General features: G+C 33.9%; 1 long non-coding RNA gene across 1 annotated transcript in view; it reads left to right on the top strand.

Annotated features, from left to right (window-relative positions):
• The first annotated feature begins 207 nt into the window (after positions 1 to 207).
• The window catches only part of LOC132422305 (uncharacterized), a 60,587-nt gene continuing 34,841 nt past the window's right edge, over positions 208 to 25,953 (top strand). The window contains exons 1-2 of the long non-coding RNA XR_009518844.1: positions 208 to 297; positions 25,738 to 25,852. This is a non-coding gene — a long non-coding RNA (uncharacterized lncRNA). The remainder of the gene's footprint in view (positions 298 to 25,737; positions 25,853 to 25,953) is intronic.

The following is a 25,953-nucleotide window of genomic DNA, read 5'->3' as shown; positions in this document are numbered from 1 at the left end:
ACTCCTGGGGATGCCTCAATCTCTTTCTACAGTAAATGTCTTTTAAATAATGATTTATATAATTTTTTTCTCCTAAAAATATACTCATTAATTTAAATTCCTTGAAAGTAAGCAGTATTACCTCAGTTTTTCTAATATATTACATAAGCCAGATTCACAGTAGACATTTGATAAATACTGTGTTTTTACTCCAGGTGTAAGAATTTGGAATTACTGAATCATGTGCAGAATGCAATGTTAATTTTTGAATGACTTCCAGAAGTGTGTCATCTACATATCACATAAACAAAAGACAAGGTGTGTACATCTTCTTTGTTTATTAATCTGTTAATTAGGGAAATAATGGTACTAATGGTATAGTGATGTTGAAAGAACAGTATATATAAACCATGCATGAGACATTATAAGTGCTGTATAAGTTACTACATCAATTGTTTTGTATTAGGGCACCTGTCCAGACACAGATAATAGAAGTTACTGACTTTAAATGAATACTTCTTTTCATACTTCTTGGTGATATACAATTTCCTTTAGTAGCGAGCTGAAAGGGATAATGCAGAAACTAAAAATGCTTTTTTTTCTCTTCTTTCTTCTCTAGAATAGGCTATTCTTAGACAACAAATGGAATATTTAATGTACCACTGCAAGAGACATGAGTCCCTTGACTGCCCCCCACTGAAATCCACCCCCAGATCAGACTTTTGAAAGAGAATTGAAGGAATATATTTTATAGTAAGTTCATAAATAAATTTGTAATTGTTCACATCAAAGATCTCCCTCCTTGAATTTGGCATGTTATGAGGCAGAACTTTTGTATCATAAAGGGTTTTTGTCTTGTTAACACACTCACACCTATTCTTTTTCATATAAACTAAAATGAATTTCATAGTAAAATCTACACTTTTACTGTAATCAGTACTGTCAGGAAGATCAGTAAAGAAAGAAATATCCAACACAAACTTTCACAAGGCTGGTTTTTCAACTCTATTTCAAACTTATATATTTTCATTTAGGATCAATCAGATAAGTCATACTCTAAGACTTTCAAAAATTTGTTGAATATATATTCCAGAAGCCACAAAAATAGTCTGAGCAATGCAAGAATAAGCATCTTGAACAAAATCACTTCTTACATGATTTCCTATTAATATTATATTTTTCAATCAAACTTACAGGGTTATTCAAAGTAATGAAGTTATAGAAATATTGTACATTAATGAAAATATTGTTTCACATGTTCCTCTTCTGTATAATATTGAACACTTTAATATCTAAATTTTATAACAAAATAATACAACTATAGGGTTCCTAGATATGATTCAGAAACCTTAATATTTATGTACAAAAATCATTTATTGTCCACTTTCTTACTATCCACTCTAATCAAGGTGTTCACACAATGTATGCCTAGATATCCAAGTAATCAGTTACAGTTTGAATATTAATTGAAGAATATCCATTAATAAAATAAAAATGGTAATCAAAACTTCCCACTTATGCATATCATAAAAACAAATATATCACAAATGTTTTCTATAAGTGAGTTTAACCAAAATTTAAAAACAGACAATCCTCTCCTCCTAGAAATTTCCCCCATGAATATAAGCACTTTTGCTCAATTTAATACTGCATATTGCCAAAGAAAATCTACCTTGAGCAGAGTTAAACAGGCAAGGAAAATCTCACTCAAGACCATGACAAAAATTATTGAATGCTGGGGTAAGCTAATAAAAAAGTACTAGAGGACACATTGGGTTGGAAGGGTGGGGGCTGCTCAAGGTGATTAAGCCATCTGTATTTGCTGACCTTAGGCTCATAGAGGTTGGGAGATAGAAATTCTATCTTTCTTGATTGCACTGCAAAAGAATAGTTCTCAGATCCTTGAGAAAGACCTTCCTGAGTTATAAAATTGTCAAGAGGATTTTAAAAATATTTACTTCTCTAAGAGACAGAGAAAAAGTTTGCAAATTTTCTAAGCCTCTAAGAAAAGTGAGGTCAGGACAGTATAGTCAGGAAGAAACTTATCTAAAGTTTAGTCAACCTGAGGGGAACTGTAGTCACTTTAGCCATTATCTTAACTACTGTAAAAAAACAAAACAAAACAAAGGCAATGAGTAAAAGATTGGGAAAAAATGTAGAGTATTATAATAAGTCATAGGTAGATAGATATAGTTATATACAATCTAACAAATAAATTCAGTATTTTCTCCCAATAACAGCAAAAGCCAACTAAAAATACAATAGAAAATGAGATAGTATTCAAATGACAGATAAAGATATATTGGGAAGTGAATCTAATAGAAAGCATAAATCCTTTACAGAAAAAATATAACATTCTATTTAAAGCACATGCAAATATATTTCATAAATGGCATACGTATTTGAATAACTGTAGACATGTATAGTAAAAGTCAATTTTCTCCAAGTTAATGAAAGTCCACCAATAATTAAATCAATTTTAGAAAACCTTATTGTTTTTAACAACTCATCATGATCCAAAAATAAAACAGGAAATTTGAATATATTATATATATTTATATAATATATATATTATATAATTTTTTTCTAAATTAAAAAAATGTTGACAAATGTTAACTAAATTTAATGTGGTGATCATTTTGCAATATACACAAATATTGAATCATTATGTCATACATCTGAAAATAATATAATGTTGCATGTCAATTCTACCTCAATTAAAAAGTAAAATAAAATAAAAATAAATTTTAAAAGAAATAAAATAACAGTTTTTGCATTTAAATATTTAATCAAAAGAAAATTTGTTTATTTATAACATAAAATATGAAATTGAAATATATATAAAATTAATTGAATATTATAGGAATGTGAAATTTCTCTATTTTTTAATAGAAAATAATTACCCAAGCACTATTCACTGAACCATCTCTCCTCTTACTCATCTGTACTACCAAAATGGAATTTTTTATTATATGAATGAATTTCTGTATTATCTCTCGCTGCTCTTATTTATTTAATGCTGAGCCAAGGTTGCAGTTACTTATGTTTCATAACTGTAAAATAGGTACTAATATCTAGGAAGACACTCTTTTCCACAGTTTGCATTTCTCCTGTTACAAGTTTTTAAAAATTTTTTGATGCAATATTTCTATATGATTAAGATGCATTGTCATTAATGTAAAAAAATAATTAATTCAGATCTATGCTCAAAAGTCACCTCCTGCACACCTTACCCTGTTTTACTCTTCTACATGGGCTTGAAACACATTGCATGGTGTATTGTACATACCACATAAAAATAAATTTCACAGTCCCTATCATATATTAAATATGCATTTTATATTTGTCTGCCTCCTTTATTAAAATATAAGCTCTTTGAAGGCATTGATTTTGTTAATTTGGATCATTGTTGTATATGTAGCATGTACAACATTCCTTACCTTGCAGTAAGCTCTAAATAAATTCATTTTACATAGATGAAAGAATGAATGACATCTACCTCCACCCACTCACCCCCTCCAAATACTTGTTTCAGGAATGCACACTTCAAGTGTCATGCAGCATTCTCCTTAGGACTATTATTGATCCAGGTACTACTGGTCTGTTCAAACTGAAAGAAAATACTTCATTCCCTTAATAGGGAAGTGATTTCCCCAATCTCTCACTGATGGAAAGGATAAAGTGTGTGACTTCAGATTGCTGACACACTGCTAATATATTTTTTGTGAATATGAGGGATGTTACTATGAAGACAAAATGAGAATTCAAAGGAAGGCTGGGCAGAGTTACTAGCAGGGATAATAAAAAAGAAATTGCCTCTGACCTCAGGATGCATAATGCTTGGCTACTGCCTTACCTTTGAGCATGTTGCTATTTTTTAGATTGCATATTTTAATTAAACATTTTAATTCAATATATATATTTAAATAAAAATTGAACTTGAGTTTAATATTACTTGCAGTTGGAAACACTTACTAGAGTGGGATCCAGAAGTTCCCTGCAGAAGAATTTGTCACCTCCATCAGGAATTGCTAGTTTTCTCTAAGCATGCCAATTTAGTAAATATCCAGTCAAAGATGGGAAAAATTCTGTCAAATGCTGGTGATCTTCCTGCATGAAATAAAAGAAATAGCAACAAGTTAATCATCATCAACACAATGTTAATTCCCGAAATGCAGCATAGCATTGTAATTAAGGTTGAATGCTCCAGATTCAGACAAAACTTCTAAATTAACATTTCAACTTATATTAATTATGAACACTGTGCTTTTGAGCAAGTTTCTAAGATTCAGTTTCTTTGGAAATATTTTGAAACTGCAAAACTAGTTAATTATTAATGATAAATAATAAATTTTGGGAAGGAAGGGTTACAGGCTATTAATTATATGGTATTTGTGTGGGAAGGTATTTATGTGGTGTAAACTTGAAAATCCATAGCAGTGGTCAAATAGTGACTTCAGTTTGATAAAGGGAATAAAGCTAATAGGCAAAATATATGATGAGAAAAAACAAAATATTTTGTTGTTTTTATTGTTACCTTTTCTATAAAAATTGTTTTGAAGATCTCAATGTAACTTTTAAATTACTGGTAGTATTTTTAAAAAGGTGATTTAGGGTTTCCCTGGTGGCGCAGTGGTTGAGAGTCCGCCTGCCGATGTAGGGGACACGGGTTCGTGCCCCGGTCCGGGAAGATCCCACATGCTGCGGAGCGGCAGGGCCCGTGAGCCATGGCCGCTGAGTCTGCGTGTCCGGAGCTTGTGCTCCGCAACGGGAGAGGCCACAATAGTGAGAGGCCCATGTACCGCAAAAAAAAAAAAAAAAAAGGTGATTTAAATGTTGAACTTGGGTCATATGTTTTTTAAATACCATCTGGTTGCTTTAAAGGACTATTTCATGTTCCACATTTTGAGATGAGAAAACTTAGGCCCTGCAGAAATGGATTGTAAGTGGCAGAGAAATCATGAAGCTAGTTTTCTTTTCTGTTAATCACATTGAATTTCTACCACAGAAACCTGTCAATTAAAATGGGCTTTTGTTACATTCTTAAGGAGAAACGAAGTCATTATGGGCTAGTGAGAAGGAATGACACAATATAACTCACAATAGTGACAGTATTAAAAAAAATCACTCTGTCTGCTGTGCCCAGAATAGAAAAGGGGGAGGGAGATGTGTATGGAAGCAGGAGGATAGGTTAAGAGATTATGAAGATGGATGATCATGAAGTGAATGTCTGTGGAAGTAAGGAGAAATATTCTGATTCTGGATATTGTTTGAAAGTAGAACCAACAATATTTGTTAATTGATTGGCTATTGGGATATGGCAGAAAAAGATCAAGATGACGTCAAGGTTCTGGACCTGAGAACACAGAGAGAGGGTATTGAAGTTTACTGACATAGGAAATAGAAATGAGTACTAAGCGTGTGGGAAAGAGGTGAAAAGTAAGTTTTGAAATTTCTTTTCATGTCCAAGTATAGGTTTTCATCCAGGAAGGAGTTAAATACAAGAACCTGGAATTACAGAAACAATGTGAAGTAGGATCATAAAGTGGGGAATTTTTAGGATATATATGATATTTAATGCTATAGAACCACAGAAAAGGGCAAAGAAACTGGCTGGAAAGCTAGAGGATGTCACAAGTACTAGTTGTAATGCAATTACTTTTGTCTGAGTCCAAAGACAGCTATTGTTTCATGCCTAAAGTATAAGAAATGTATAAATCTTGCTTGTAGGCTTCCCCAGGGCTCTGACTCTGTCATTTTATATTATTGAGAGGAAAGCAGGGGAGAGGAAAAAAAAATAGAAAAGGCAAGGAAAGGGAGGGAGATGTGGTAAAAAAAGTTGCATCTTTAAGAAAAGTGTAAAATAGTTAAGAGCTGTATTAAGGTCCCATAAAAGAACTAAAAACGGAAATTTTTAGACAATTCAGACAATTTTTAGACAAATTCAGACAATTTAGTGAAATATTGTATAGGTTATATACCTATCAGCTTGCTTCATTCTGATGACTGTAGTAGACATTCATATTGTACTGTTCACATTCCCTTTGCATACAAGTGTAACTATTTGCAGGCTGAAGATACTAGCTTAAATTTATAAGCTTATACAGAGAATTGTACTTGGCTGACAAAAGCCATCTAATAAGATACCTGGCACAACTTTTAGAGTCAGTCATAGGCCAACAGATACATGGGTACAAAAGCCTGGATTTTTTGCCTCAAGACACTAGAATTCTGTAGCACAATTTTCAATTCAGGTTCCCTGATGGATCAAGCCAAGTCTAGATTTACCTGGCATCCAATCATAGCTTGGCTCTTTCTGCTTTCTTATTCTGCTTACCTCAGCTTCTTATAGGTTTCTACAGAAGAGCACTCCCTCAAAAAATCATGTACACCAGATTTTTTAATCTCAGGTTCTGTTTCCAGGAAAGATTACCTAAGGCAGATTTTGGATATATTTTGAAGATAAAGTTGTCAGGATTAGCTGATCATTTAGTTCTCAGAAATGAGTATAAAATATAAGTCAAATTTGACATTAGGAAGGAAATTCTAAAGATAGGTTAATGTATTTAGCTCATTCATCAGCTAAAGAACGAAATGGAACTGAAGACACCTTCACTAAGGTAAGTTAACTATTGATATTCCATGGCATGCTGTAGCTGTACAAAAGTTAGGATTTGCACCAATATCGAGTTAAGATAAGATAGACATAGAAAGGAATGCACTGACTCATACAATATTTCTGGAGTTGAGATAGATGGGGAATAGTTGCTATTAGAACTCTAGAATCAAGTGACTGTTGCTGAGGACCAATAATATTTTGGAAGGAAAAACTGTTAGGCTCAATGGAATCTATCATGTATGCAAAGAAAAATATAGCATCTAGAACTTTTCCTATTCAACAAAAATCTTCATCTACTGTGTCAGAGGGTTACTCATGCTGAGCACTAGACTTAGGACCTAATTTTGAGTAGATCATCAGTAAAGGTTAAATTTTCAGGTTTGCAATTCTACTGTGCCAAAGTCTGGGCCCTGTCAGAGAAGGAGCAGACTTTGGGGCATGTCAAGGCAGATGATTGAGAAGAATGAAGACCCAGCATCCCCTGAAACCTGTGGATCTGCAGGAGTAGCCCATTCTTTCTTGTTAAGTGAGAATGCCCCTTCTTCCCTTGCTTGAAGACTGTGCAGAAGTCTCAAATAATGCAGCAGGGAAACTAATAACATTGAGAAGATTAGTAATGACTGATCTCTATAGACAAGGGCGTACAGAAAATAAAGATGTTATCAAACTGGAATCCTCAATAGCAAAAGGGATGATAGGAAGCTGAAATATCAGTGGCCAATGGCAACACTTAACCATCAGTTATAAGGTTGGTGTAATAACCATAATCAACAGTGTGTTAAAAAGGTTGTCAAAGAGTGGCCTTCTCCTCAGGTACTTATGGAAGTGGCTAATAGAAAATACACTTTCAAAAGACAAAATAGATGGACAGCCAACAAAGGAATTGCTTAACATAATATAAATAAAAGATACCTACAATGTATGAGCAGAAGGCTAAAGGCAATCAATCCAATGGAAAGCTATGATTCGCCCACTGGTTTCAAGAACTGAACTAGTACTCAGAATCAGCACCCTTTGACTGAAGCAAGGGATGGTCCTCATGAAGAAGGACTATGCAACCATGTAGTATGTGGACTCAGTGGTAGTTATTCTGCTCCCCCCCAAAGGGATCTATAGTCATTTACATAAGTAACCATGCCGCAGTGAAAGGGAAATAGCCCATATTTCCAGAAGTATTAGATTCAGGGTCCATGTTAACATTGATACTCAAGGGCCAAAATTGTTGGTTAAAGTAGAATAGTATATAGTGATTAGATGTAAAAATTGATCACTAACCGGTTCGATTTCATAGTAAATTCATTGATTTTATTGCCCAAACTGGTGATCACTTCCCCATTCCCAAATATACAATTCAATTTAACATATTTAGAAGTGGGATCTTTGACCTATAGAATAAGAATTATTATAGTAAAAAACAAGCAAAAAATGGAAATCTTGAAAACTTCCTATCATGCCCAGTCAAGATAGTCAATAAAAAACAGTAGGCCAGGGGGGCTTCCCTGGTGGCGCAGTGGTTTGGAGTCCGCCTGCCGATGCAGGTGACGCGGGTTCGTGCCCGGGTCCGGGAGGATCCCGCGTGCCGTGGAGCGGCTGGGCCTGTGGGTCGTGGCCGCTGGGCCTGCGCGTCTGGAGCCTGTGCTCCGCAGCGGGAGGGGCCACGTACCGCAAAAGAAAAAAAAAAAAAAAAAAAAAAAACCCAGTAGGCCAGATTACTGCCTCTCTCAAAAACTTAACTAATATAGAGATGATATTCCCCATTATTCCCATGTTTTATTCCAACATAAAACCTTTGGAAAAACTAGGAAAATCATGACAGATGATAATAGACTAGCAAAAATGTAACTAAGTTTGAGTCACAATTTTAACACTTTTACTAATTGTGGTACTTTTAGTATAGAGTAGTACAGCCTTGGTAAGGGTTATATAGATATTGGTCTGGCAAATGTGTTTTATTTCTCTCAATACCCACCACTAAAGAAGATATGCAGTTTTAATTCACATGATATGACTATCAGTATACATTCATAGTGCTGTCAAAGATATCTTTAATTCTACACTCTGATGCTATATAGTCTAAAAAAAACATTTGGGGCTTCCCTGGTGGTGCAGTGGTTGAGAGTCCGCCTGCCGATGCAGGGGACACGGATTCGTGTCCCGGTCCGGGAAGATCCCACATGCCGCAGAGTAGCTGGGCCAGTGAGCCATGGCCGCTGAGCCTGCGCATCCGGAGCCTGTGCTCCGCAACGGGAGAGGCCACAAGAGTGAGAGGCCCGCGTACCGCAAAAAAACCCCACAAAAAAACAAAAAAAAACATTTGGAGGTGTCATACTGATTCATTATATTTGTGATATTGATTAAATTGTATCCAGCTAGCAATAAGTAGCAAGCACTCTGGATTCCTTACTGAGACATAAACATAAAAATTGTAAAGAAATTGTTACTTTGGTGAAGATTTTAGGTATGCAGGGGTTTGGGACAGGCCAGGACATCTTCTCCAAAGAAAAGGACAAGCATTTGTAACTCTCCTACTCTACCACTAAGAAAAAACAACCCTTGGTAGACCTCTTCACATTTTAGAAGTAGCATTTTCTCCAAGGGGTGGTGGGGATATAGCTGTAACCCATTTACTGAGTAAGGAGGGAGGCTCTGGGTTCTTAATTGGTCCCAGAACAATAATGAATCCTGAAATGAGTACAATGTGTGAAACAAGCAGTCTTGCTGGATTGGGTCATATGATTCAGTAGACCACCCAGATATTAGAGGTATCCAGGGGTAGAAGATAATATAATTTATTATCATAGGGATGGATACTTACCATGCCATATGTAGTTGAAAGTTATAGTCCATTTGAAAATATACTTCCTGGCATAATACTAGTTCTTGGTAGAACTAGAGTAAATGATCATGAGATCATTCACATGAGATAATGTGAATCCTGAACTTCCCCTCATAAGTTAGATAGTTTTGACCAATGATCATAAAGTTAGTTGAGACCAGCAGCTATCCAACCTAAGTTAAAAGTGATATATCTATGACTGGGTCTGAGAAATATTAGCGGGCACAAGCTAGGCACATGAACTCATAATCCAGAACTCCATTTTACCCACCTCTTCTACACTTCTGCTATTCCCTCAACTCACACAAATTGCAGTATTGAGGTATTCTATATGAAAGCTGGTGAAAGAGGGGAAAAATGGAGCTTGGGTTACAGATGTGTCACCATGCATGTTGGTTTGAGTTGAAATGACTGTCGGGTGCACTATGCCTTCATTCGGAGTGATAATGCTAAAAGACACGGATGAAGGTAACTCCTCCCAAGAGACAGACTTTTAAGCAATGTACTAGTTATTTAATTTGTGTGGAGAAAGAAATGTTCTTGGGTTAAAGAAATACCTGGACTCATCAACAGTAATGAATGGCTTAGCTTATTTTTTAAGGGACCTGAGGAATAAGAAGATCTAGCACAAGGAGTTATCTGGTAGAGAAATGTGGATGGACTTACGGAAACAGGCACAAATGGTGAAGATATTACACGTTAATTCCCACAGTGGACTTCTACTGCAGAAAAAACACTAATGAACAAATGGAGAGTACAATTTAGCCAGTGGCTGTCAGTCTCAAGTACTTTTGCAATTGTGGCAGAAATGAGAGTAAGGCAAGAGCCCAAGAGCATGAGTTTTCACTCAGCACAGCTGATCTAACATGTACTGCTACAAAATCTTAGACCTGCCTGCAGCAGAGACAGTAAGCTCCCACTGTAGTACCAAGGAAGAAACCAACTATGCACTTAGTGGCAAGTTGTTTATACTGCAACCATCCCATTTTCATAAAAGGCAATGTTTTATCCTGATATGGAGTGATACATTTTCTGGATATGGATTTGCCTTTCATGCAACCCTTTCAGCCTATCTCTGAGGGCTCAGATAATATTGATCCACCAACACTGAATCCCTCATGTTATTTTCTCAGGACAAGGAACCTTCTTTAAAGCAAACTATATGCAGAAGTGGGAGAATGACTATAGGATCTCTTACATAGTTCACCATCCAGAAGCTGCAGCCTGATTGAGCAGTAGAAGGTCCATATCCTGAAAAGGTAAACTACCAAGGTACAGAAAACAAGAAGTGGAAACAGGAGTGACTCTATTCGCAATTACTCTCAGCTGTCCACTTGGTGAATATGTGCTTCCTCTTTCTGCAAATTTAGGCTTTGCAGGACTGGGGATCTTGGTTCCTAGATTGGACACACAGGAGGAACCTCACTACTCTTAAAACTATGGCCACTTCTTGGCCACTTTGAGTAACTTGTGTAGGCAAAATAGTACCATATTGTTGGTAGAGCTGCTGCTACATATGGGGTAGGGAAAAATATGTTTCAGATTTAGTTGACTCTGTGGGCATTTTTGGATACTCATATGCCTGGTTCAACTGTAAATATTCAAGTACAACAATCACTATTATAAAGGCATGGTAAATAGGAAGATCATCACCTTCAAGGACCAAGTCATATATTACTCCAGACAAATGAACACACACACACACACACACACACACACACAGAGACATATATATATATATATAAACAAAAAAATCCAATTTAATAACTCCTTTTAACTATATATTTTGCTAGTCAAGTTAAATATTTTCATTCTATTTCTCTACTTCTGGTGTAAATTTTCTCAATTGTTATAGTTTATTTGATACATTATCTTTTTGGTAGGACTTTTTTCTTCCAGCTTTTCCTATATTTAGATAGAGAACAAATCTGTATATCATAGGTATTATATCTATATTTCAAATGTAAGTGAATTTTTCAAGCCAAAATGAGTTTTTGAACACAACTCATCATTGAAAATCTGAACATAATGAAATCTCAATACACTGAAATATCTATTATTGCTTGCATGAAAAGTTTAAATTGGATTATGTATATATGAGTGCAATCATTGATACTGACAATTATGTAAAGGGACAATTTCATTAATATGTGTCTCTGCCTTTCTCCCTCAAATCTATAATTTCAAAAATAGAAAAACAAATACCATGTCTACTAATTTTCTTCCTCAGTACAGTTTCCAAAGAATTGTGCCCTTGTCACTAAGTGTCAGAAGCAGCAGAAGAGCTGGAAGAAAGGAGAAGAGACAAAGAAAGTGAAACACAGTAATAAGCAACATGGCCTCTATTTGTGTTCCTTACCTCCCCTACCCAAGCTCTTCTTCATTGAAATATCTAGTTCCAAACTACAAATTACTTTCTACAGGTAAAAACTCATTAGTCTCTTTCCTATTAGTCATTTAAAAGATCATTCAAATTCAAATGAGTGAATATTAGCTCTACACATGCTTTTGTCCATGAATATCTATAGTCACTGGAAGGTGTGGTTTTATTGTGTGTGATTTTGTAAGCTAATAAATTACATTTATACTAAGTTTTGAAGAAAAACTCTAAAAGGAGGTACTTAACTCCCTTCATGGAGAGTAGGAAAGTCAGAAAAATAATTGGACTGTTTATAAATTTCTGTCCCTGAAAGAAAGGATATGCATATGTTTTAATAGAGAAGGAGACTTTATTAGGTTGAAGGGATTTTCATTATTTGTGTTTCTAGTATATGCTGATATTAGTTAAGGCAGTCCTGGATTGAAAACACAGATACTAATATCAAAAAGTGAGATATTAATTTCACCTTTGGTAGACCTATATACTATCAGTTTGGTTTATGTGTCAGTCTTTTAGTGAACATGAATCTTATCATGAAAGTCATATCAACAGAGATCGTTCTGACAGTAGTATCTAATTGAAACCACCAAATGTGAGAAGCACACTCATTAGTAACCATACTTATGGAGGCAGCAAGCTATTTCCACTATAACACCTCTATATAGGTTTCCCATAAACATGTTCAGGCAGGACTTTGGAATAAAAAGTATTTTAAGAATAGTACACTTATAAATCCTATATTCAGATGTATATTCTACTGTGCCACCCTATTACATGTAACCCACAATCTGCCCTCCCTGATTATCACTTCAGTTAAAATTAATTAAAATACCATAAAAATTTCAGTTTTGAGGTAAAGTTTATATAGCCTAATCTCTGAAGTTCATGTTGGTAGCTTTCGATAATTGTTTCTCTTTCATTTTTTTTTTAACATCTCTGTTGGAGTATAATTGCTTTACAATGGCGTGTTAGTTTCTGCTGTAAAACAAGGTGAATCAGCTATACACATACATACATCCCCACATCTCTCTTCTCCTGTGTCTCCCTCCCACCCTCCCTATCCCACCCCTGTAAGTGGACACAAAGCACCGAGCTGATCTCCCTGTGCTATGCGGCTGTTTCTCACTAGCTATCTGTTTTACATTTGGTAGTGTATATATGTCCATGCCACTCTCTCACTTTGCCTCAGCTTACCCTTCTCCCTCCCCATGTCCTAAAGTCCATTCTCTATGTCTGAGTCTTTATTCCTGTCCTGCCCCTAGGTTCTTCAGAACCTTTTTTTTTAGATTCCATATATATGTGTTAGCATACGGTGTTTGTTTTTCTCTTTCTGACTTACTTCACTCTGTATGACAGTCTGTAGGTCCATCTACCTTGCTACAAATAACTCAATTTTGTTTCCTTTTATGGCTGACTAATATTCCATTGTATATATGTGCCATATCTTCTTTATCCATTCCTATGTCGATGGACACTTAGGTTGCTTCCATGTCCTGGCTATTGTAAATAGTGCTGCAATGAACATTGTGGTACATGACTCTTTTTGAATTCTGGTTTTCTCAGGGTGTATGCCCAGTAGTGGGATTGCTGGGTCATATGGTAGTTCTATTTTTAGTTTTTTGAGGAATATCCATACTGTTCTCCATAGTGGCTGTGTCAATTTACATTCCCACCAACAGTGCTAGAGGGTTCCCTTTTCTCCACACCCTCTCCAGTATATATTATTTGTAGATTTCTTGATAATGGCCATTCTGACCAGTGTGACATGATACCTCATTGTAGTTCTGATTTGCATTTCTCTAATGATTAGGGATGTCGAGCATCCTTTCTTGTGTTTGGTGGCAATCTGTATATCTTCTTTGGAGAAATGTCTATTTAGATCTTCTGCCCATTTTTGGACTACTGAGTACTTGAAGTGTAATTAATGTGATCATGAACTCGTGGAAGGAATATTTGCTACTTTCATGTCTGGTTACAAACCATATGGAAATTTGCCTCTTCAATTATTTTCTTTTATTCTTCAACAATCTCAATTTTAATGCATGGAATAACTAAAGGTCAACTGAGAATATTATGTACTTTTCTAAAAATTGCCACCAATTCTACATCCAACCCTATTTAAAACCATTCAAACTATCTCTATCTTTATCTATATTTATCCATCTATCTGGAGTTTTATATACATGTATGTAATGCACACAAATATGTATACACACATTCATATACACATACACATACATATACATATACATATATAGTGGTATCGGAATAATGGCTCAGCCAAAATTTCCCATGCCCTAATTCCCAGAACCTGTGAATATGCAGCCCTAAAAAGTGACTTTCCAGATGTGATTAAAATTAGGAACCTTAGAATGGGGACATTATTCTGGATTGTCCCAGGGGATCCAACGTAATCCCTTGAGTCTTTACAAATAGTAAAAATAGGCAGAACAGACAGTCTAGGAGATGCAGTACCAAGAGGAAGAAGAGAGGCTGCAAAATGAGAAGGCCTGGAGGTATGGCCATTCGCTCTGAGTTGGAGTGGCCCACATGCAAGGTCCTGATAAGAGTCCTCTGGGAGGTAAGGATGGTCTCCAGCTGACAGTCAGCAAGGAAATGGGAGCCTCAGTCCTACAAATGAATGGAATTGCATTCTACCAACAATTTAAATGAGCTGGGAAGCAAAATATTCCCCAGAGCCCACTCTAAGAAAAGTGGCCCTGCCAACACCTTTATTTTGGCCTTGTGAGACACAAGAGCTGAGAAACCACCTAAGCCGTTGCATGCCTAGACTTATGACCTATGAAAACTGTGAGGTCACAAGTGGGTTTTAAGCCACTCATTTTGTGGTAATTTTTTATGGTGGCTATAGAAGTTTAATTCACACATTTACTTTTTTTTTCCCCTTTCCCCAATAATATTAAGCCATGGAAGACTCAGGTGTGCTATTTTTTGGAAAAACAGTCAAAGTGTCCAGCCCGGGGGAACTTTAGCTTAAGTTTCATGCTCATATTTTCTCCTCTGGATTCTTTGTTTTTTATCCCCTCATTTTATAATGTATCTGTTCACATTTTGGGAACAGTATTCTTCTGTTGGAGCATTTTATTCTTTCATTCCTCCTCCTGAATCATGGGTATTTCTCTACTTTGCTTACTTTTGTCTTTAGTTATATTTCTATACCTAAACATTAAAGTCCAAAATATATGTACTTTAGTAAATTTATTATATGTATATATTTGACTTTTACAGCTGAAGAAAACTGATTTTTTTCAAAATCAGAAAGAGAGAAAGAGGGAAGTATATGTAAGAGACTATGATTGCTGTTTCATAATTGCTATTTTTTTAAACTTGGAACTTGTGAATTACTTTTTAATTTAAACTTCTTATATAGAAAAAGCAAATCAGGTCCAGAGATGTAAGGCAATTATAAGCTTGAGGTCACACAACTAAAGAAATTGCCAATGTGAAATTCAATTTATTACAATATGACTTCAAAAGGTCTTCTCTTTCACCCAGTCCATAATGCCTCACTCAGGAACATTAAACTGTGCCTTCAACTTTACTGCTATCATTGTATCATGGAGCCTAGCAAAGTTCTGGACATAGAAAAAGTATTTGATTTACATGCATTTCACTGACTTAGCCAGAAGAAAAAGACAGATGTCTTTTGTTTAAGACCAAATAGTTTAAAACAGAAGAAATTAAAACAGGGCATCACCTAACTTTCTGTATAGCTATCATCTACCCAGAGAAACCTTCTCAGAGTTTTTTAAGGAATGATTTATAATTTATATCTTTCTGCTATTTATATGAATTGTATCTATACTTACTGTGGTAAAGTAGGGTAGGATAATGATTGAGAGCACACTTTTTTTTTTTTTTGGCTCCGAACACACAGGCTCAGCGGCCATGGCTCACAGGCCTAGCCGCTCCACGGCATGTGGTATCTTCCCGGACCGGGGCACGAACCCATGTCCCCTGCATTGGCAGGCGGACTTTCAACCACTGTGCTACCAGGGAAGCCCGAGACCACACTTTTAAATCAGACTGTCTTGAATCTTGGCTCTGCTATTTAACCAACTAAACCCCATCCTTATTTGTCTACTATTTCTTCTTCTAATTCAGGGGTTGGCAAACCATAACCTGTGGGCTAAATCTAACCCGTGGGCTGTTTTAATACAGTCCATGAATTGAGAATGGTTTGTAGATTTGAAAAGGGTTTTAAATGAAAACAGGATAATATGTGACAAAGATCATACATGACCCTTAAAGCCTAAACTGCTTACGAACTGGCTATCCACAGAAAAAGTTTATCAATCCCCACTCCAACTCTTCTGTGCCTTATGATTTTGTTTTTCTGCTCTGATTTCTGGAATATTTCTCCATGTTTTCACACAGTTGGCTCCATTTTTCATTCAGATTTTACCTTGAAAATCACATCTTTAGACAAACTTCCCTATTAATTTTCTTCCATATCATTTCACGTGATTTTTACAATATCACTTTTCATACCTATTTATGATAGGATTTATCATAACGTTATCAGTTTATAATAGTATTTATCATTTATCATTTTATGATTGTATTTAACACACACACATATATATAGTCTGATTACTGTTTTTCCCTCACTTCTGTAATCAAAGAGGGCGACACTTCTGCCTTTCCATCAATGTATCATCATGATCTATCATGTGAATATATTTTATAAATTTACTGAAAAAACAAATATGTGTACAAATAAACATCTTACCCTGTGTAAATTCTCATATAACATACTTATCTCTAAGTATCATTATAGAATGAATGTAGTGATCAGCAATTTGGAGGATAAAATTATTTTTGGAGTTACAGCCCTGTTTGAATGGCTGTACTGCTATTACCTCAGAAAAGGCAATAGCTCTGTTCTGGTCTCATGAAGTGGATATGCTTTTTTTTCTTTAAGGTTCGCTTTTCTTCAGCAATTTTTAGAAAAAAAAATACTGTCACTCAAATATATTCATTTCCAAAATTTCTACTTCCATTAAATAAGAATAATTGACAGAGAGCTCTGTAGAAAAGTGAGGCATTGAATTGTGATAATCACCCAGGAAATTGCCTCAATCCTCTGTTTTCTTTCTGGTTTAGAAGGAAGAGCCTATATTTTTGAACTTAGGCAGTTGGTTTAAGTGGGACAAAAGAAACTTGGTGTGATTCTGTTTGAGACAAAGTGTCTTCACTATAGCAGTGTTTCACTTCAATATGATTTGGGAGTTCATTTCTATTTACAGCACACTTAGGACTTTCAATGCTTTCTTGCCAAAGAACAGTGATGTTTTGCACATGGACTCCAGTTTAAAAAGGCTTGAATTTTATGAGGCATCACTATAAAAATTAGGAGAACTAGCTAAACTTTCTTAATTTATTGTTTACTAAAACATGAATGTGTTATTGCTATCCAAAGCTACTAATAGGATAATAATCTAATTCTCTAAAAATGTGTATTCACTTCTGCCCCACCGGTCCCAGTCTCTTGCTCTCTTTTTTTCTCTCTCTTTCTACACACACAAACATACACACATTTGCATATTTACGTATGTTTTGTGGCTTGTATAGGTTTCTATTCTTTTTGAATGATCTCTTCTTTGGTAAGAAAAGGTACAATTGTATGTTTTTACCTATTTAATGAAAAATAATGTGTCAAGTGTCTTAGCACTTCACAGAAAGTCTTGCATGCAGTAAGTTTATAAATATTTGCTGAATTGAATTCACTTTGTTCTTTGTATTAATCTGCTTGGGCAGCCATATCAAAAGACTATAGACTGGGTGGCTTAAACAACAGTTGATTCTCATAGCAGGATTTGGTTTTGGTGAGGCTTGCACATGGCCGCCTTCTCACTGTGTCTCTCTCTTCCTCTTCTTCTAAGTCCACAGTCCTGTCAGATTAGGGGCCCAGCCTTATGAGTTCGTATACCCTTAATTACCTCCTAAAGACCATATTTCCAAAGAACAAAAGGAACATTGGGAGTTAGAGCTTCAACAAAAGGGAGGCCACAGTTCAGGCCATAACACTCTTCTTTGAATAATTTTCTATTTCTTTGTTTTTGTGTTTATTTTTTTTAGTTTAGTTTTAAAAATAAAGTTCATGGGATTTAATTTACTTAATTAATAGCCTGCATTGAACAATCATCTTATTTAGACCATAAAAACAATGCCCATTTTTCATCTGAAAATATTTATATTGATCTTTTCATATCTTCATATTTAGAGTTATGAATATTAATACTTGTCTCATATTTTTTCATGATTGGCATGTGGTTATTCCTAGAATAGCCTGCTTTAAACTTCAAGGGTTGGAAATTTGCTCTGGAAAACAAATAATTCCTGTAGCATTTTTTAAAGCACCTTAGAGTTATAAAACTGAAAGTTGAAAATCCTTTCCTCTGAGTTTACAAGCTTTCTATTTAAAGTGACACATTTTTCCGTTTCATCATGTGGGAAGTCTCAATCACTCATCTTTTTTTTCAACAAGTGGTGGCTATAATACCATTTCTGCATAGGAGTTTTATTAAGTTGTTTTATTAAATTCAAGTTGTATTAAATAGTTTAATATTAGATTTTACTATCTAGTAAATTACATAGAGAAATCAATTTTATCTTTTTCATTACATCATAATAAAACACCACTTGATTTTTTTTTACAGAAAATACTAGAAAATGCTTCCACTGTTTGAACCCATTCATCATAAACCACTAAATTTCTTCTTTTGTAAGCACTTCAATTCTCTATTATGTGGCAAAACCTCTAGATTCTCCTCCATTCTCACTATCCTTTGTACATACCTTCTAGCCTTAGAAAAAATTATGGTAACCAAAACTAAATACATATTGGTGTAATCTGGTCAGAGGAAATACAAATAGCTCCCTAAATTAAGTCCATAATAAAGTATTTACAACAAATGCAACTGAGGCTAAGAAATGGTGAAGAACTTACCCAGAGTTTTAGAACTTTATTCAGAGTTACCTGACTCCAAAGTCAACAACCATATGTGCATTTCTTCCTGAACTTTAGGGAACAGATAAGACATTTTTGATACTGAGATAGGTGCATCACCTAAAACCATATTTATATATGTAAATTTTTTGTGAAAGAGTTTGACAAATATATTAAAAGATACAGCATGGGTAACTATCAACATTAAATAACTGAATGTGTTGTCTATTAGAATTGATACTTGGGGATAGATTTTAAAATCACATATGAGAAAGTGGGGGCCTATCTCAGATATTGTATCCTGGGCAGTAAGTGCTAACGTTCTAAATCCATGAAGTTGGAAGATTTTCCAACTGATCCTAGTCAAGCTTTTCTGCGACCCATTTTTTCTTTACATAACAAACAGAAAATATAATTGTTACTGGCTTTAAAATTTTAGTTCTCAGAAATAAGCATGAAATCAGAAGATTAGGTTAAAATATTTTTTAATTGAAATGGAATAGAATCAAAACAATTTTGCTTGATGACAATGTTAGCAGGCTGTAAGAGACTTCTGACTATAAGTCTATAGGCAACCTTTGGGACAACCTCCACAGTATAGACAGTACATATATCTCTGAAAAGCCTCCTAAATATCCTGCTTTACATAAATTAACCACTTTTTCACTCACTGATTTTTGGGTTTTTTTAGTTTTAATTTTTGTTGAAGAGAAGTCTCACCTAGCATTCTCTTGATTTCCACCATCTTTACCTCATTAGAGGAAAAGATAATTAATTGAAAGAGTTTTAATACAAGCAGCCTTGACTAGTTGAGTTGGGATTCCTTTTAATAAACATAGTGCATGAGAATACACCTCATCCCCAAGATACACACACACACACACACACACACACACACACACACAAGCACATCTGTCGTAATTTCTAGAGCAAGGCTTTGAGTAGGACTCGCAAAGTTTATCCTTTTTCCCAGCAGTTCCCCCTTTTCCAGTATGACTTCTACCCCTACAGGAACCTTAAGCATTACAGATGGGAGTGAACTTAAGTGTCACCTTCTGTAAATGGACTAGGTTGCCTTTTTTGCTTCCTGCACTGTTTCAGACATCTTACAGATATATTGTCTAATTGTATTGTCAAATTTGTTTAACAGTTATTAAAATGTTTTGATATCTAATAATTGACATTATCCTTTAAATATGATACTGGGTAGAAGGATTAGTGATTTGAGGCAAATTATAAGCCTTCTCAATACCTGTTTCCTGATGTATAAAATCAAGAAAACAGACACATTACATTGTAGATACATCATGGGATGGATTAATAATTATCAGTTATTTCATTTATCATATTGATATTGATAAAAGAAGTATACCATAGAACACTATTAGGCTTAATAAAGACTTCCAATATTTCACATTCAATAGCTGACATATCCTTTATTCTTTAGTCAAGGGTAAGTAAGGAGTGCTGATAATTAGTCTAATTTGTGGGTTGATATGTTCAGTTTTAAATTTCCTACTTTTAATTAACCTACTTTTAAAAGTTGGTATGATCTACTGTGCTTGGTTAATGGGTATCACCATATTTGATTCTCAAGGAAACACTGTGTTTTAAGTATTCTCCTATATGTTTTACAAATGAGGCTCCAAGAGGTTATGTAATGTTCAGAAGCAAATGATAAAAAGATTCTCTGTGCAAAATGATCTCTCAATATAGCTAAGGAACGAAGGTATACACAACTTCCATATCAACTAAATTAAAAAATAAGCTATAATTTTTAGAAAGATGCAATGCCTAGCCATATGAGTTATCTAAATACTATGCTATGTTTTTTCAATTTATGCATTGACCTGAAAAATTATATTTGAATTATGCACAATGTCTTTTGTTTGAAAGTTGCCCTGAACAATAAAGGTTATAATTAAAGAGAAAGTAAATATGCACTCAATTTAACCTTCAAGATGGGAAAGAGACCATTTGGTTTATTTCAATGCCTTTACTGTGCAAATATTACTATAGTTGTTTATACACTATTGTTGAGACCACTTTTAAATCTGCTTTTATGGATCATTTCTTACAGTGTCTCCCTAGGGGAGACATATAAGAGGTGGCAGGGAGGTTTATAACTATGTTTCAACAATAATTAGTGATAGTGGTAACTTTTAGAAGACCTTTAAAACAGCAAATGAACTAAGTTAGCTTATCCTCCCTAATTTAATAGGCTTATGTTTAAAACAACAAAACACACTAATCTAAGTACATTCTGATGTCTTTAAAATAACAAGAGATGTGTTGTAAGCTTCTAAGTGAAATGTGCTCTTAACATGTACACTTATAAAAATATGTTCAAAATTTAAGGTTGCATTAAATTTTTCATGACTTTTTTGAGTGTTTTAAATGCAGCAGTTAATCTTGAAATGAACTTCATTTCCATAAAGCAGTAATAAACTTCAGAATTTTAACTATACTGGCAAAGGACTGGATTTATTTTAGGAAGAAGTAAGATATTCATACATATATGTAGCCAAAAGTGTGAAAAAATACAATCTGCTTTATAGTATCTCCTGTTATTCGATACAGATATTCAAACTAAATGATTGCTGTAAGCATGTGAAAAAAAAAAAGGTGCAAACCTTAAAATATTGTCTGAGAAGCAAATTTCATGAGAGGGCAATGTGTGAGCTCTCTTGGATTTTTGTCATAATACAAAAATGAAATAACGTCTTTTTTTAAAGTATTCTGGTTTCTTACAGCAAAATGGCGTGCACATATAAAAATAGGCAGAGAAGAAATTGTGGCTTAGAACAATTTACAAGAAAATACAACTGCTAGAAATATATTCTTTCAATGTTATTTTGGATGATTACTGTCATTGTTCATCTATGGATTTTAGCTTTATAATGTTGCTTAGTTATATTAAAATCTCACTTAAAGGCATTCAGAACATTAAGGCTATTTTCTGGGAAATAATAATATGAACCAGAATATAAATAATATTTTAAAAACCTCTTTACCCTAGATGCACATTCAGTGTGCATCTATTTTTTTGTGTGATCAGCAGCCCAAGCTCACCAATCCGTTATTGAGAAATTTTCTCCAGCCAGTAAAAATACTGTTTTCTTGGCTTCACAAAACCCCAGGACTCAGACCTGACCATTGTACTTCTGACCACAAAAATTGTTCTGAAGTAAGCATGGAACATGAACCAAACCAGAATCTTTTCCTAGATGATATGTGACTGACATGGGGAAATAGAAAATATCTTTTTCTTTTTTCCTTAGATTTGCTAGACACAACGGTATCCATGACTACACTTAGTTGCTATTGTTACCATTTATAGTTGTTACTTAATTTTTATAACTTGGGTAATTATTGTCATAACATGGATTATTTTAGATAATTTCATTTTCTTAATCAAATATAAGAATGCTGGCTTAATTGGAATAGTTATATTGCAATTTGATTTGAAATAAAGTAAATACATCATGAATAAATATTTATTTTTCATTGATTTTGATTAAAAAATAGAGACTTTAAGAAAAATGTTGCCAGCTTGAAATAAGGTATAATCTTGTGAAAATTTCCTATTTAGTTGAAGAATCAATTTTCAGTAATTGCTTATTCAGACACAAATCAATATTTTTTGGAAAGTTATTCAGAGCTGAAAATAAAGTTCTAAAAATAGAAATATACTATGATACCAGAAATTTAAAACAACCAAACATATGTCTCATTCTGGTTAAAACTTTTTCAACAATTTTAATATATCATATTACAAGTTCAAAAGGAAATTTTTGGATATGTAGTTATGTTTATTATCATGAGTGCATGCATATGTAGAAAATTATCAAATTGTATACATTAAATATGTGCATTTTTGTGTATCAATTTTACATCAATAAAGCTATAAAATACATTTTATGGAAATAACTTTTAAAAAACCACCTTAATAGGTTTGCATTATATATATGAGCTATATTCATGTTATTAGCTGTATAAATGAGTGTACTAGCTGTGAGTAGTTCATCTTTATTTTGATATGAACATTTTGTACATATGTTTAGGGCAAACTAGTCTGATTGATACTATAATGACGTATACACCTCATTATACATTTTTCAAAACCCATAGACTGTACATTAGAATGAGTCAGCGTATGAGTGACAATCATGTAGTATAATCATCAATATATGCCCATCAATTGTAATAAATTTACCACTGTGGTATGAGATGTCATTATTTGAGGGAGCTATGCATGTGTGAGGGCAGCAATTATATGGGAAATCTTGTACCTTGTGTTCTATTTGCTGTGAACCTAAAACTGCTCTAAAAAATAAAATTATTTAAAAAATTAGTAACAAAACTACATGTCTTAGCATACAACTATATATATATATATAGTTGTATGCATATAGTCATACATAGATATATAGTCACCATTGAAATACACTTATTTCTGTCATTTATGTGTGTATGTGTATATTAGGAAATTTGATGAATTAACATAAAATATTAACATGAGTACTATTTTATTTTCTTTCTAAATCACTATCTTCTACTTTTCATAAAACATGTACATTAATTAAGAATGACTGAGGAAAATAAAAACAAGGTCATCCTTTCTTAGGTTTATGCAACTCAAAATTAAGCTCATTGTGTTACAAGAGAAAAAAAAGATCAAGGCAAATAAAAGTTGTATGAGAAAGGAATATTTTTGGCTGTAATAACAGAAAATGTGAATAAGATAGCTTAAACGCTAAGAATATTTACTGTATGTTTAAAGAATAGTCAAGAGTTTTGGATTTTGTTATTCCCTAATGAGTAGTCAGTAGTCAAAGGGTCTGTGGTTGCTGTTCTTGGATTCAGGCCTTTTTCTCTCCTCCTTTGCTACCCTTGGGAAATTAGCCTTATTTCTAAGGCTTTCACTCTACAATTCTGAGATAGTTATCGTAGATCCAGGGTTTATATCCTGGCTAGAGAGCCCCCCAGATTGGACAGGAAGGGAGTAAGAGAAAAAAAAAATTCATAGTTAGACCAGTCATTGGCACAAAAGAATAAAAAATGTCATAATTGGCTTGGAACAATTACAAATTATTCCCTGTTTGCTTGCATGTAAATTTCATCAATTTATATTATCTGTTTGTTAATAAGGATGAATTGCAATGGTTATTGACTTGTCAACCAGCAGCGTCCTCTCCAACATCTTAGAGAAATCTAGGCAAGAGTTGGCTTAAGGTATAAGATTTTAGATAACACATCTTCGATTATATTTCACTGATATAATATCAGAGTGGAGGTTCTATGTAATATATTTATATCTAACTTTTAAGAATATACCCATGGGAAATGTGAAACAAAGATTTTCAGAGCATGTATAACTGCATCATAAATAGAGCTAGATGTTAAAAATACTCAAATGCAAGTGACAGGAATGAGTTCCACGAATGTAAAGGTATACTCATAAGAGCTATATTTTGTGAAACTCCTTTCTCTGGAGGTCAAAATATAATGAATTTTTCTATAATAATCGAGTTTTAGGACTTGAACTGGATTAAGGGAACACACAAGAGAACCTCTCAGGGTGGCTTTAATTGCTATGATTTGTGGTATGTTTTTACTATAACACTACTCTGCGTTGTTCAGATCACTTGAAGTCTTTATTATGCATCCAAAAATGCCCAAATTATACTTAGATCGAGCTTAGAAATTAGCTCATTATACTTCTCTTGAATTGAAAAATTATGTGCCATCTTTTAAATTTGTGGCTAATGATATTTTCTTCAAAATTAACATTTAATTTATTTAATGATTCAATCAAGTCAGTTATAAATATAACTTAATTGATGACCCATATTTTATCATATTGGCCTATCCATGCTTTTCAGTATTGTCTGTTCTACACAGCTGCTTTTAATTAAAGAATCGTGCATAAAATTACAAGAATATATACAATATAGTCATTAAATCATTTTATATTATTTTTTAGATAAATGTACATCAAGTTGCTCTGCCCTTCGAGTACCTAGCGAGCAACATCAAATCTAGCAGCACGTAGGATACTCAATTTCAGGGTATTTATCTATCACACTGTGGAAAAAATATAAAAACTCAGGTTTTCAATATGCATAATGCCAGTTGGTCTTTCTTACTGTCATGCAAACACTTTTACTAAGGAGAGGTTCAGAAATGTTATCAAGTATCCACCATTCTGAGAAAAAAAAATTACAATTTTAAGAAATCCAGGCAGCTTTATTAACATAATTTAAAGTACTATACAAAATTAAGTATTTTAATGTAATGATCACCATGTTCCAAAATATACGTATTTTGATGGACAAGTATTTTAATACTTGTGAATGAAAACACTATCCATAACTTCTCAACAGATCTTTAGGATACAGCAACACTGGTTTTTGCACCCTAAAATTATTTTGTAATAAAAAGGGAATATAGTCTATGTATCTTGTTGCTTATCTGTCCATTTTATACTCCTGTTATTAATTTCAATCACTATTACCTTTGATTCAAGCTGATATTGATGAGGACCTGTTTAATGTTTCATGATACATTAGGTTGTTTAAAAAGACTTTATTTTTTTCTAATGTTTTCTTATTTGTAACTTCAATCTTCTTCCAGTGATCGACTAAAATTTTGTATAAAGTATTCATCTTTTCAACAACCAGCTTCTGACTTATTCATTAAGCATATCTTTATAATTTGTGCTGTCATGGTTATTCTACCATTTATCTCTATAAATGAGGTCAGTAAAATTTGTACAACTAGGACACAGAAAAGAAAGACTTTAATGCTGAAATGGGAAATACTAAGATGTTCATAATATCGATAGAGGTCTCTAATTTTTATTTTCAATTTAAATATCCAAGAGACTCCATGTAATCCTATTTCTTTTATAGCAATTTGTCTAGCCAACCTTTTAAACTCTCTTCCAGGAAAGCTTCCAATCCTGATTCAAATAAATCTGGTTTTTTAAGAAGGATCACGTTGAATCACTATAAGTTTATGGATGGTTCTCTGGATGGGCAGCTGTGTTTCTAAGAGAACCACGTGAGTTTTGCACCTTATCTTTATTTTGATGTGATACTTGCTGGTATGAGTGGCAATGCTCATGCTAATGCTTTGGTGATTTGTGTGTGTGTGTATCTTTA

The sequence above is a fragment of the Delphinus delphis genome, chromosome 3, assembly GCF_949987515.2.
Source record: "Delphinus delphis chromosome 3, mDelDel1.2, whole genome shotgun sequence".
In the NCBI taxonomy this organism is placed as follows: Eukaryota; Metazoa; Chordata; class Mammalia; order Artiodactyla; family Delphinidae; genus Delphinus; species Delphinus delphis.
This window is presented reverse-complemented; position numbering and strand designations above follow the sequence as displayed.